Here is a 15,640-nt window from a genome sequence, read left to right as displayed (position 1 = left end):
AGTGCTGTAACATGGACGTCCTTCTTGATTAAGAATTTGGTATAAAAGTGAGTAGAGAATAAGACCTTCTTCAAGGCAGCAGAAGTCTCATTAAAATGGGATTCTTGCCTGCAGGTGGGATGGGGAGATGGGCAATGGAGTTGAGCTGGCAAATGGGTTAGGGGTGTGTTCCCTACCAGGACACTGGGACCTGGGGGAGCAGGGATTGAATAGAGTAAGGTGACTCTGCTCTGTGTTGACGAGCTAACTAAAACTCTGCAGAGGAAGTTCCCAGTCTATTCAACTGCTGAACGCTGAAGGGGGTGGTGTGGGCAAGGAGCACTGACTGTGGCATCACCAGTTGCCAGGCAGATTCTGGGATGGAGGAGACCAAGAGAGCTCTACTGCCAGGCACAGACTGGGAAAGCTGCCCGTGTAAACAAGACTCACTGTAGATGTCCACCTCTCTTGCCACATGACTTGCTAGCTGATCTTCCTGTGAAACCCAGGAAAGTAGCTAGATCTGAATGACATGTTAACCCACAGAAGGTTAAATAAATCATACAACAAGCCACGGTTGAAGTGGCTTATAAGCCACTTCACGGGAACAGTGCTGGGTTTGGACAATATGTTAACCTACCATGGCTTTTAACTCATGGGGGGTTAACCATGTCATGCAAATCCAGCCACTCTCCCCATGTATATATTTGTCTACATTTATTTATTTATTAAAACATTTCTATGCCGCCCCTTGCCGAAGCCTCGGGGCGGCTCACAGCACAGAATACAATACAATACAATACAAAAATAACAATATAAAACCAACAATATAAAATAGATAACAATATAAAAGAAGTCGCCCTGGAAGCAAATATTGTTAACAATTAAAATGACGTTTAAATAAAAAGGTCTTCGCCTGGCACCGAAAAACAAATAACGACGGCGCCAGGCGGACCTCTCTGGGGAGCACATTCCATAGATTGGGCGCCACCACAGAGAAAGCCCTCCTCCGAGTACCTACCCTCCTAATTTCTTTCACAGAGGGTTCCCGGAGAAGGGCCTCTCCCGCATATCGCAAGGGGTAGCTGGGCATATATGGATGTAAGCACTCCTTCAGGTAACCAGGACCCAAGCCATTCAGGGCTTTATAGGTCATCACCAACACCTTGAATTGGGCCCGGACTTCAACAGGAAGCCAGTGAAGCTGACGGAGGACTGGAGTCATGTGAACATAATGCCCAGTCCCCGTCAGCAGCCTGGCAGCTCTATTTTGAACCAACTGAAGTATCCGGACCGTCTTCAAGGGAAGCTCCACGTAAAGCGCGTTACAGAAGTCAAGGCGGGAAGTCACCAGCACGTGTGTCACTGTCGCCAGGCAGTCGTACTCCAGGTAGGGGCGCAGCTGATTAATCAGCCGAAGCTGAAGGAAAGCACTCCTCACCACTGCTGTCAACTGAGCTTCCAATGAAAACCCCCTCTGATTATATTATTACACACATTTTGCAAATGAAAACTATTAATCACATTTGGAGGCAGTTATTTTTGCCAGTTTGATGGTCAAGTGAAGAAAATCCTCAAAAAGAGAAACGACGATGAGCCTTGTGGCACCTTAAAGGCTAACTTGATTTATTCCTGCACAAACTTTTGTGGATACTGTCAACTTCCATCAGAAGCATGCAGGAGTAGCTTTTCTTTGATTGGTGTACATACACCTACTGGGGGGTGGGGAAGGAAGGTTTGGAGGAAGTGGAGAGGGAGATATTTTTCACCCTCTCTCACAATACTAGAACCCAGTGGGATCATCCCATGAAACTAATCGATGTGAGATTCAGGACAGATAAAAGGAAGGACTTATTTACACAACACATAGTTGGACTGTGGAATTCCCTTCTGTAACAGGTCTGAACCCCAAACAAGCCAGACCTGGGTCTCTAGCCCTTTAAGCTGCATGTTCCACTTGACATTAAAGTCTAGTTGCTTACAACCATACAAGAGAGCTTTAGTTAGCATCGCTCTGACCATGACAGTCTGCTTTCATGAAACTAGAGAGCTTTCCTTTCCTGATCCCAGGATGGCACAAGGACCTTGCACAGTGCCCTTGAACATTCCTTATCAGGTGTTACTTCTATGAGCAAGAGGCATAATGAGCCTACGCTTTGCTGCTCCGACAGAGACGAAACATCGGCCACCCACACAGGAATCCTCCTTATTAGCTCAGACTATTTCATTATCTCTTAACACCTGTGTAAACAATATTACTCTTAAACCCATATATTTTAATTCTATAGAATGCTGTATGCATACATTACAATGCCATAAATTTGAAATCTATAAAAGCTAGCCACTTTCTTTGTTCACTGGTTCAGAGTCTTCTCATGGGAGATTCTGATGTTTTTTCTGAACCCAGCTGATTGGAGTCCTACCTTGCAGGAACCCTCACTGTGTGGTGTAAGAGGCTTGCTGCTAAAAGTTTTGGAAGTCTAGCTAGCATGTTTAGATATTATTGTAATCATACATAATCTCTTTGCTTAGTAAACCTGGAATTGGCATATCACTCTCTGGAAATCATTAAAAAACCCTCTGCCCCCGGCCAAGGTTTTGGGGGGAGCCATCTTCCACGAGAGGTAGTGAGGGCCTCCAGACTGGATGAATTCATAGAAGACAAGGCTGTCCATGGTGACTAGGCCTAATGGCTGTCTGTTACCTCCAGAATCAGAGGCAACATTCCTGTGCACAGTAGTTGCTGGGAACATGGTTGAGAAAGAGCTGTTCTACTCATGCCCTGCTTCTGGGTTTCCTGTGAGGAACTTGTTGGTCAATGTGGGAGCAGAATTCTGGGTTAGATGGAACATAGTTGAATCCAGCATGGCTCCTTTTTCATCCTTAAACCAGCTTGTTTAGATTAATACATCAGGTATTGAAGGAAGTGGACAGAGTCCCTGAAATCATATGCTGAAATAAATGTATGAGTCTTTAAGATGCCACAGGACACCTGTCTTTGCTGAGCAGACTTACATGGCTACAGCTCTGGAAATTCTCACAAATAAGCTGGCCAGGTGTGTGTGTACATGTGCCCAGTTAATTTGTCCCTGCAGCTGAGCTCTTGTTTTTCTTGCAGCTGCTTTGTTCGCCAGGCATGGGTTATTCCCCTGGTAGCAGTGGTGCCTCTATGGCTGGAGAGGCAAAGCTGCCTGCCCCTCATTCCCTCCCCAAAGACTTGTACTGCTGGGACCCCACACAGTTACTAGTTCCTCTCCCTGAAAGTTAAGCCTGGTATAATGTTTGCACCGTAAATATACTTATTTATTGCATGAAGGTGTGGTATATTCCAGCTTCTGAGGTGCTGTGCCAGCTGGCCTCTTGGATGATTAATACCCCTGTATGCACACATGTGTGTATGCACTTGTGTTTAGAAGAAAAATGCTCTTAATGATACCTTTGGCTTGTGAACAGAAGGGCAGTTGATGCAAACATGGTTTTCCAGATATTTTTAAAGGTACATTTTAGAACAGTGGGAGAACAAAATGTTACTGCTTCCTGTTAATAAGTAGCTATAAATTTTATGTCAGGTTTTCATTTATTATAAATTATTTATTTTCACCCTGCCCTTCAGAAAAAATTGGAGGGCAGCTTACAGTGGAAATTTGAGCTACACTGAAACTGTTTAAACTATGCATGTGCTTGGAATAATAATTTTAAAATTGCAAGCTTTAAAATGAAAAGGCCTGGAAGGTCTTCAGCTATTTCTGAAATGATGTTAAAGTAAGTGCCAAGTCAGCCTACCTAAGGAAAGGAGTTTAAAATGGAGCCATAATTACAGAAGTCGTTTCCAATCTGTCTCTCCAGAGATTATGGGAGTACCAGCGGAAAGATCTCTGTTGAAGATGACTGTGCACAGACAAATATATTTGGAGCTGGGCAGTCCTGTACTAGTGTTTGTCCCAAGAGGCAGGAGGAAGGAAGCCAAGAGCACAAGCATGAACTTATCTACCTTTGTTTAGGCTTTAGCCCCAAAGTGGAATGTGCATTTCTTTTTGATAGTCCTGTACACTTTTAAAAATTCATGGCAAGAAGAAATGCACCAGCTGTAGCTTTTTGTGATCTGGAAATCACATGGTAATGTGATCAAGGAAGAACAATTTAAAAAACCAGCATTGGTATGTACAATTGGTGAAGACTAATAAGCCAAAGTTGTTTTTCAAGGCCCTGTGTAAAATAGGCCTTATTAGCACCCTGTTAATAATTTGGAATGCCTCATGGGATTGCATCTGTTAGTTTCCCCCTTATATGTGCCACTGTGCCTTTCCTTCCACCCCCACAAGTCTTCATGAGCAACTACTCCCCTAAGTTAACATGCAATGGGATCCACCATGTGATTGGGGGTTGTGATCCCACGAAGTAAGCCTTGCTTACGTTTAGGCATTTCTGATGCACACTTCTGCACCAGTGTCTGGGTGAAGGGCCAATATCTCATCTCAAGGTGCCATAACCTTGCTCCCTGCATCTAACAGCTCCTTGGGCAGGATGACGATCCATGTATCTTGTCTCAATGGATTGCTGGTATATGTCGTCTTCTTTTTCCGCAAATGCATGGAAATGGATGGCTCTTAGATTACAATACAAATGAAGAATTTGGGGAATATCCACCAAAATGAGCATGTGAATATTTGAGTCCCCTACTTGACCAAACAGGATTAGAACTCTGACAGGGAGTATGATGGATTTAGCAGCATGTAATTAACTCAATATACCACTAGGTGTTAGTGTTCTTACAAATATAGTACAGAAAGAGGCACAGCACACAGCCCTATACAACGGAGGACCAATGTAGCTGTCCAACTGAATAAAAGAATTCTCTAGATACAGTACAGCTCTATTAGAACATGGTGATCATAATAAAGACCTGGCAACATTACAAATCAATAAAAATCAGCAGTGCCTAAAACCAAAGATGCATATACAGAGGCAGTGTGGTAAAATAAAATACAGCTATAAAAAAAACTAAAACCAGTTTGGGACCTAAAAAGCACATCAGAGGGACTACAATGGTAGAACTAATTTAAGGAGCCCAACCTTTGCTCTTTCTCCCTATCCCCACTAAATAAAATTAAAATTGAAACAATATTGGAAATAATTGCATTTCTCATCATGCAATGGAAATGAACCAGGCCTAGCCTTCTAATCACAAAAGAGAGAAGGTGTACAAAAGACCTCATCTTTGGTATACCTCATGCTGGTGTTCCTTCCATTTTCCTGCCAACCAGGGAAAAGCATACATGTTTATGAGAGAGCAGGTCTAAAACATAGCCATCCAGTGCTGGAATTGCTTACAGAAGTCAGTCCTGTCAGGGTTGGTTTCAGGTTAATGGATGTGTTCCTTTGTTGGTGGTTTTATGTGGTTGCTACAGCAACAGTGCTCTGGACTGCTGGTTCTAACTGCCATTTTAATTTCCCACAGCACTCCAACTCAGCATTACCTTTTATCAGTCTTAATTTTAAAGAAAGGCAGAGAAGCCCATAAAAGCTAGAGTAGGCTGACTTTGTCATATATCAAGGGTGAGCAAATTGTGGTTCTTCAGATGTTTTGGCCTCCAAGTCCTGTGGTCCCTTACCATTGCCTATGCTGGCTGTGACTCATGAGAGTTGTAGGCAAAAACCCCTGGAGGGCCAGAGTTGACCCACCCTGTTGCATATAGAAAGAATGCCTCACCCTAACAGCAAAAGAATAAAAACATAGTAATAATCTTACAAGCCAGGCCTAGACTTTGTGGTCAGACATGGCTGGTTTTTTTTTTTTTTTTTTTTTTGCCTCAGAGCGTATCAGTTCTATCTAGATAGTATATTTTGAAGGTTTCTGCTTAGAATATGGCTTTTTATCTCCCCACCCACCTATACAAACCCTGGCTACCTCTTCCTTTCTCATGGCTTGTGGTTTCCTTGGGCTGCTTCTTTCTTATTCTGGTCAGCAGTTGCCTGAAGAAAAAGCATTCAATTCCATTTCGAGAGTGAGCCACTAGAACCGTCGGTGTAATCATCACTTCTGTTCACACCTCAGTTCACATCACAGTTCCGTCTTGTTCAGTGCTGTGGACTGCAGCCCGATGGCATTTAGGCAGAATGGCAGCTTTGAGTTCTCAGGTTTTCTGTTTGAGAAACCAATGATCCCTAAAAGGTTTTAACTCTTGCAGCAGAAGTCAGTAGAAGTCATTATTAGTTTTATAGCGAAAGTCCAGAAGTCTACAGGGATTATCTTCTAGAAAGTATAAACGTGTTCTTCTGATGCTTCCTTTGCTTAGTGTGATGTTGATCCTCACTGATGGTAAGGCCTGTACTTTTGTCTGCTCACAAATTATCACCTGAAAAGCCAAATATCTGGCCCAGGTTTTTTGGGGGTGGGGGTTGGTGGGGATGGGGGTGAAGGAATGACACAAAGTGTAGTTCATAGGACTGGACAACAAGTCAGATCAGAAGGAATTTTGTTGCAAATGACTTTTCATATGGATGTTATAAAGCTTCATAAATTTTTGGGAGAATTATTCATGAAACACAAACAAATGTGTTCTCCTGCTCAAGGTTCCAAATGTAAATATCTTCAATTGCCAATATAGGACACAGATAAAGAAGAAGATGACCTAACCTCTTGAGGCAAGGACCCTGACATAGGCTCTCTCATGTTGCCACCAACAGGGCCTCCGAAGGCAACAAACAGCACATGCCAGAGAACAGTGGCTGCCATTAAAGAGTTTGTGCTTCTGCCCTATTCGGGGTTTTCCTGAATCTGCAGTTAGCTCTCTCCTGCATGCGGACAGTGCCTTTGGCTACATAAGGCTTGGCACTCAGCTTCTAAAATAACTCATAGAGGAAATGAGGGCATGTCCCATGCAGGTTCGATGATCTCACTTAGGCCCGTATTAGATCAAGTGTTACGCGTGTGCATGAATCTAAGCGTCTGATTTTTGTTACTTAAATAGCAACTCCAGGAGAGGCCTGGCTGGGGTCACACTGCATGGGAAGGAGGATTAATGTTTTCTACCCACACCACACCCCCAAGGTACATTGGTCCCCAAGCTGCTATGCACCATCAGAGCCAGGGAAGCTTCTGATGGAGAGGGTAAGAATTTCCAGAAGGGCCTCTGCAACTTGCCACAGTCATTCTTGTCCCCCTTTTTTCTTTTCTGATGATCACTCGTTTTAAATAAGTGGACTGGACCGAACCAAACTAAGCTTTCTTGATTGCACCATAGACATACTTTTTCCAACTTCTAGTTTTTGAAAACACGGAATCCAAATGACAGTGTGAGGATATACATTCTAATTTCTATATACACATAGATATACATTCTAACATATCATTCTATTAATTAGGTGGCCTCTTCTTATTCCCAAAGCCTTAATTTTGGATGGAGCAGAATTAACTTTAATGCAATTTATTAAATTAATGGTTATTGATGAAATATTGAGTAATAGTATTAAATACTAAATATTATTGGTACAAAATAAAATTATTATTGCAGCCCTACATGAAGAAGTTGGAGATCAGAACCCAAAGCTTTTGCATTCAAAGTGTGCGCTCGGCTGCCAATGTTCTGGCACATCCACCTTTTTTGCTGCCGGAGTATCTGTGCTCAGTGTTTCCACTATAAAAGCACGGGAAGGAGGCAGGTGTGTTGCACCCTGTTTTCTCCCCAGAACTGCCTTCTGAGTGGTTTGTGCTGTCATTGGTGAAAACTGATCAGGTTATTCTAGAAATGTATTAGGCAAGAATTGTTTTTAATGATCTTTTGAAGCTTTGCTGCTTTTGCTCTTGGCCTTTCTTTTCTGTTAGATTTTTAAGCTACTCTTCTGTGGTAGATGGTTAATTGTACTGGTTTCTTACCAAGATAATGATCTGCTTCAAAGTTTGTCTGGAGCCCAAACTGTGGAATAGTGCAAGTAACCTCATTTTAAATCAGTACAAAAGCACAAGAGCCAATTGGTGGTAGATTGCTCAATTCCATGGGTGAACTGCTTTAGTTTGGCACAGCTGTTGATGAGACAGAAATTGTGTTCCAATTTCCAGGAGTTCTTTCCTTTTATATATACATATTAGCCCGACTACACAGAAACCGGTCTCAATCAGCATTTCCCAATCTGGTGCCTTCCAGATATGTTGAACCACAGGTCTTATAATTTCTTGCCAGCATACAATTAATATATATTATGATTAGATTAGAAGTCCAAAAGCTCTGTAGTCTTTACAACTCCAGAAGAATAATTTGCACCCCAGTTTCCATTTCATCGTGTTTTTTAAAAATAATTTTAGCTCTGCAGTATTTTAATTTCCTCTTGGAGAATTGCTGTAGTATTCTGCCCATCAAATACCTTCCCACACACAAGAATTGGGGATGAATTGAATGTATGTTGTTACTGAAACATAGATTATTGTGTTGTCTGAAGCCATTGTGCTAACAAACCATGGTTAACCATAAACAACCCATGAAGAGAACCTATAGTTTGATGTTGGGTTGTGAACTTTCAGTTGCTTGTGGTTAACAAACCATGGGTTGTTAACATGGGGTATTCAGACAGCACAATAACCCAACACAATAACAGATCTTTCAGCAACAACCCACAGTTCAACAACAACCCTCACTCAAGCCATACTTAAACTGTGAGTGTTTGTTTAATTTGTTGTTTGAACCTGGCCTTTGTCTTTTCTTAGAATACCTACTGGTTTTCTGGAAGTCAGTGTCTGAATTAACTTCCATTTTTAGACACACTCTGGTGTAGCAGTTAGAACTAAAATGACTTGGGTTCAGCTTTCCCTTCAGCCATGAGTTTTTCTACAGCCAGTCACCTATAGCCTTAACCTGCTTTGCAAGGTTGTTGTACTGCTCAACTTTCTTGGAGGAATAATACATTACAAGAACTTGGTTCTGCACCCAAGACCCAACTTTTTAAGATCTTCCTGCATAACAAAGCTGTCCAAAAGCATTTTTGCCTGTCTGTCTGCCCCTTCCTACCACTCTCACACACACACCTTTGAATCTTTTATCCTTCTGGTGCAACTGTTCCAAGCAGTTATTCCAATTCAACTGAACTAAACAACAGCAAAGGAGCTAACATTTGCACTTTTGACTAGTTGGCATTTCCCCCCATAAACACAGCTAATGGCAAATTCCTTCTGGAATTCTTCCATTTGCAAATGAACACATGAGACCTTCATTCAAATTGCACCTCATCGAATAAACATTTCCGCTAATTGAAATTATGCCAAATAGCTTCTTGGGATGAAAAAAATGCTAATATAATTTAACATAAGTACAGAGTGCAGATTCCTACCTCTACAGATTTTGCAGGCACATACCCTCATCTGTGTGCATAGCCCTCTTCTCTGTTGTGTATCTTTCCCATTGTGTTACAGGTCATTTCACAACATGGAAATTAGTTGATTAGTTCTCTGCAAGAAAAGCCAATTGTATCCTGCACTGGAGCTCACTGTAGAATCTGAACCTACCATTAAGCTAAATGGAAGGAAAAAATCCAGTTGGACTAGTCCACATGAAAAATTTCTCCCTCTTCAAATGAAAAGGGATACATAGCATGACAATGAGAGATATTTATACATACATTGGTGTATTCAACATGTCTGCACCAAACTGTTGGGGTCAGAATAATAATGTACTGTTTACAGATTCTGATTTAAACCTGCGGTCCTAAAGTCCCTGGGAGAGCATCAAGTCAGAGACAAAGACCCACTCTTGTAAAGAAAAGCTGATTTTGTCTCTGTTGCCCTGTGGAAAGACTTGCAGCTGTTATGCCCCTGATGTTGGAGCTCCAGTGCTGGAAAAGGTAAATGGCTGGCAGCTCAGGGGATTGACAGTGATGCTGTGGGGCAGGGGTGGCTTGAGATCCCTGGGTTCAAAGTTCACTATGGGAGGGGAATACATTTATTAAAATTAGGAATTATTTTCTTCCTAGCTGTTGAACACTGGACATGGCAGAATGCCTCAGTTTTGTAACAGGATTGCCCTGCCATTTTGACAGCTAGTTTGATGACTGGGTTTTAATTATTCTTATTTTTTTAGTTTGTACATTTATTTGAGCAACTTTTTATTATTTTTATTTCTATTTTTTGGAAGAGGAAAAGTGGTATATAAATCTATGAAGTTTCCATCCAGAGATTATAAACAGACTGACAGAAATTTAACCCTTATCCTGTGCCTTGATTACTCCAAAGGCAGATTTTCCCTTCTGGATTGTCTGTCCGCAACTCCCAACATTCCAAGCCTGCACGTAATCCAAGACATTGGGAAAAGACCATTATGATGAGGAAAGACACATTATGATGAGGAAAGCACTTCATCATATTAATGCACAGTTAATTTATGGAATTTTTACCTCAAGATTTGCCACTGGCTTAGGCAGTCTTAAAAGGGAAGAAGGCCTAGAGAGTCACGGTTCCTAGCTGGAACCTCCAAGTCATGTGCCAAAGAACAGCAGGTGCTGAGAGGCAGCAGTGGGACAGGACTACTGCCTCCTTGCCCTTCTTGCCCAACTGACCATTGCTGGGAACAGGAGCTTGAATCCAGACTTAGACATGCTTAGAGTAGGTCCACTGAAACCAAGGTCACAACTAACTTAAGTCCCATTAGTGGGCTGACTATAAGCACAACTTAAGTCCAGAACCAAAATGCTGGAGAAGAATAGTTGGATCTTCTTATGAAACCTACCTCACAAATGTACTTATCTCAGTTGATCTGCTGTTGTAAATAGCATCTTTTGTAAGCCTGCAATCAAGCACAGCATGGAAATAGAGCTTATTACTTATTAACTTGGATTTAATTTGCCACGCACTGTGAAGAAGTAAAAGCTCGTGTTTGTGGGTAAGTGGAGTTCAAAATATGAAGCCAAAAGTCCCAGTGGATGTGCAGCAAAGTCATCATTCTCTGGATAATGCCTTCCTGTCTCCAATATTTCCTTTTTGCCCAAACTATTAGAACAAAGGGCTCAGAATAGTACTTAGTATCAAAGAAGATCCCCCCCCCCCGCATCTTTTGTTTCAACATTACTATGGCTGAGAGTATAATTAATTAAACAATGAGAATCTTCTGGTACCGTTTAATCATTTGCAAATAATAAGAATAATAGGTTTACTAGTCCTGATAGGCATGGTAAACAATTTATTTGCATCTCCTCATTCAGGATGTCCTTTTGAGGATCTTCTGATGAACTAATAACATTCTGTGCTATTTAAACATCAGAAACAATTATAGTAAATCAAATATACTATACAGATTGAGACAGTGTAAAATTTAGCTCAGCCTGCTCTTTCTTCAACTAATCCAAGAAGTGCAGGAGGATTGTCTGGTGGTCTGAATTACAAATTACAAGTTCAAGCAAAATGCATGCAGGGTGCAGCATTTATTGATTGCCGCAATTCCATCTTCCTTGCGTGTTTGATGGGAGGGGCCATAGACTGAAGTTTACAGTACTGCTGGTCCTCAGATGCAGGGCTTGCATCAAGCGGGGGGAGGGGGCATGATTGGGCATCTGCCAAGGGCCCAAACCCAGCCAGGACACACTTCCGAGCATCCCCGGAAGTTGTTCCCTTCCTGTACCATTACATCTTTCTTGTTGGCCTGCATTTCACTCTATGCAAAGGAAGGTGGTGGGGAGGAGGAGGAGCAGTGGATGTCACTGGCTGCCTGCTCCCTGGCAGTCTGCTCAGTGCTGAGAGAGTTGAGAAGGAGCAATAGCAGGCGCTCACAACAGTGATGGGCCAGGAGGCAGCTGGCTGGGGGCGCTCTGCCTTCAAACACTGGAATCCAGCACTGCACGGATGTTCCAATTGCACTGAAGACAGGCGGCATTCAAAATCAGGCTGCAGTCAAACTTTTGCCCTTCCAAAGCATCAACATTATTATCCAAAGATTTTTCGAGATGCCTGATTTTCTTACCCCAATGGTTCCATAATTTTGTTTTATTGCACTCCATTACTCTGGTATATCTCTTTCATTGCAATAAATGAGAACAGTACAAATGGGAAACAAGAGGGAGAATTTCCAGGTGGGTGATACTCTCTGACTTTCAATAGCATATTTAATTTCCACTGTGACTAATAAGGCTATACCTGCAGAGATAATGATGTGATTGAAAGCGCACGAATGATAACAAGTTTTGTTTTTTTTAATTGTCCAAATAAAATTGCAAAAATATTCCAGTTCACATCTAGTTAGTGCAACATCCAATGTATACATCATAATCACAAAAGCAAACAGTCTTTGGCACTGAGGCACTTCATCAATACAAAACATCAATGACACAGAAAGGGTGATAACAAAACTTGACCTCATAATACTGTAAAATTTAAAGCAAAAGAATGGCACAATACTCTTTCCAATACAATGCACAGAAAGAGAAGGTGTTTATAAAGGGAATATAGTCAAACACTTAGCAACAGCTTCAAACAGACAATAATATCACATTTAGATTTTAAAGCATTAAATGTCAAGTGGCAAGATATGAAAAGAGACTTTATGGGATGGATAATGGTTGCTAAGCCTACTTACACTACCACACCAAAAACAGGGATTTTGTGGTCAATACAGCGTTCAGAGGCTATTGGTAATTACTACAATTGTCAAGTATATATATTTATATATATATAAAAAAATCCAGAATGTAACTTTCACCTCCACACACACACGCACACACACATTCTCTCTCTTCCTGCTAGGGCTGGCTTCAAGAATTCGTAGTCAGGAACCTGCCAAGGGCTCTGCCTGGTAAGCAAACACAAGTAATGAGAAAGAGCAGCCAGTGGCGGTGAAGGGGTCCTACTATGTCTAGCCCCCTGAAACCCTGAATGCATCTTGCAAGGACCCTTTCTGAAATGGAGTGCAACTCTCACAACATGTGTACTTTCTGTGGGATCCATGTCACTGGGGAAAAGATGAGTGTCAGGTATCCAGGGCAGATTCTGCCTCTGCCACAACAGTGAGTTCATATGCTTTACTCCCCGCACTCCCCATAAGAGTGAATGACCTGTGCTATTAGCAGGTGTGTATACAAGATGGCAGCAAGATGGAATTGGGCCTGTGCTTATCCCACTGACTGGGAGAGACCAACTTGCCCAAGGCTAGGAACTTGTTTTCATTGCTGAATGGCTACTTGAAGCTGATTTCCTCACATCCACATCTACATGGTGATCTTCAAAGAGTAAGATTTCCTTTTGGTGGAACAGCAGAAGTATGATATCTTTACAGTCCAGTAATGACGGCAGCAGAGCCCCTGTTGCTTCTCTAGCTACTACTGTCTGGGCATAGACTGGCAGAAATCAATGGGACATCCACATGGACATTATACAGGACTGCAGGCATTCAAAGTGGCCTGGTTCTGTACCTGCTCCATTCCAAAATGTCAGTGCTGTTGGAAATCTGACTGCAGCTCTCCAGCCATGTATCTTGGTCTGCCAGATGTTTAATGCCCCACCTGTTTGCGTAGCCACTAACTAGCAGAAGAAGCTGGATCTCTTCAGCAGGGACAGCATAAGAACTGGTATAACAGGGTAGCTGCTGATGGCCCGTTCCCCAGAAGAATCCTACTGACCAGAGCCTCTGAATAATGAACACTGTTGGATGGAGATGAATTTTGTCAGAAAGAGGGTAATCCTTGAGCCCATCGAAGCCTGTGAGAGAATGACTGGCTCAGGATACTTGATCATGCTGAAAAATGAATCCCCGTATAAGGGATTCACAGAACCTTGCAGAGAATTGCCATGTGATTCTTAGCAAACTCTGCTTTGACTTTCCTTGGCTTGCCAGGTTCCTAGCTTCAAGGGAGGCATTGTCTGACCTGCCAAGGGCCCACAGCCCAGGAGGGGCACATTGACAAGAGCCCCCTGGGCTTGCTTCTCCTCTTCATCATTGCAACCTGTTTGTCCACCTGCCTTTCATTCTGACTGAGCCAACCACGGTGGTGAAAAGTTGGAGCAGTGGAAGCCATGGCCCGCTTGGGCACCAGCTCGTTGGCTGCCCAGCAAGGAAGCAGTAACAATGATGAGAGAGAGGGTGAAGAGCAAGAGCAGCTGGTGACAGCAGCTTGGGTGTTTTGCTCAAGACCCTCAAATACCTGCAACTGGGACTGTTCTCAAGTCCCTGGTGGACTCCCATTCATGGCTGCAACACTTCGTTCCACTTAGTGGACAAAACTAATTCCAACATACTAATGTTCCTAAAGAGCTACCACTTCTGAGAATTACTGTGCCCATGTCAATAGAGTCCTTCCACTGTCTTCTGTTGGTAGAGAAAATCAATCTGGAAAGTTATTTTCCAGGTTTTTATAGACACGTTCCTTGTTAGATTAATAGAACTCCATAAATGGTCCGGAAATTTTGCCTAAGGGGCATATCACAGTTTTTATTGTATTGCATTATGTAACACATTCGTCCTGGCCTCATGTTAATAGAAGAAAATTGAATCAAGGCTTGTTAATAATTTAATTCTAATAGGTATTTTGATGAAAAGAAGATTAAGAATTTAAAACTAGGAGCCTGATGTGATGCTCTTCCATAAAACATGCATCAATTTGATAGAGAAACGTTTTATTTTTTAAAGGTTGATTCATTAGCATGTAAGACAGAATTTAGGACCACTTGTAGCAGGAGGAGGACATGGCAGAGCGAAGCATGCTTGACCGCGTTACTCTGTTGCACTGCGTGGCCGGCAAGCTTTCTCCTGCCTGGCGCCTTCCACATGTGTTGCGCTACAGCTCCCACCATCCCCTGGCAGGTCTGGTTGGGGATGATGGAGAAGACAGCCTTAATCATTGTTCTGCCTTTCCAGAAGTGCTCACAGTAAGCCGAGGAGGACAAGATTGTGTGGTCACAGCACTGCCTCTTGTTCAGCCCTCAAAGATAAGAGGTGCTTCGGCAGCTTGTAAAGCAGGCATGTGAACCTCTTTCAGCCCAAGGGCTGAATTCAACTTTGCTGAAGTTCCTAGGGGCCACACTCAGGTAATGCACAGAGTAAAGGGAAAAGCCAAAGAGGCAGGTCCCCAAATAGCAACATAATTTAGCTTACAGCTTTTCCTGCCAGTAGTAGCTGTAGGAGTAGTCTTTTAGCATCAGGGAAAACTACACAAAGGTTAGGAGAACAGCAGATGACAGAATGATGGGAAAACTAGAGTAGGGCCAAGGGGGCAAGGCCTTCTCAGTAAACACACTTGGCTGGACTGGGACTTCAGAAGCTCTGCACCCCTGGTTTGCACTATTTCGGTAACATCACCAAGGAGGTTGCATAAAACAGTAAATGATGTGCTAAAACTGTATGAGAGCAGTCAGGAAGTGGGGGAAGGGATCACATGGCTGAACGTGCCCCCATTTATAATTGTTTGACGATCAGTCAAATGACACAGTCATATAGTACCAAGATATTAAGACAGACAGTGCTGACCATTTCAGGTGGCACTAGTAAGACCGTAAGTACCTTTGCAAACTAGCAATGAAAAAGGCAAGGGCTCTACAGACATTACTGACAACTATCATACTGAGATTGTGCTTTGTTCTCTATAGTGAATGTTGTGGGTTTCAAAACTTTTGCTTCTTAAAAAGGCGGATTACAAGAATCTAAAATCAATCTCTCTCTCTCTCTCTCTCTCTCTCTCTCTCTCTCTCTCTCTC

This window comes from Varanus komodoensis, unplaced genomic scaffold, assembly GCF_004798865.1.
Source record: "Varanus komodoensis strain SLA01 unplaced genomic scaffold, ASM479886v1 scaffold15, whole genome shotgun sequence".
Taxonomy (NCBI): Eukaryota; Metazoa; Chordata; class Lepidosauria; order Squamata; family Varanidae; genus Varanus; species Varanus komodoensis.
This window is presented reverse-complemented; position numbering follows the sequence as displayed.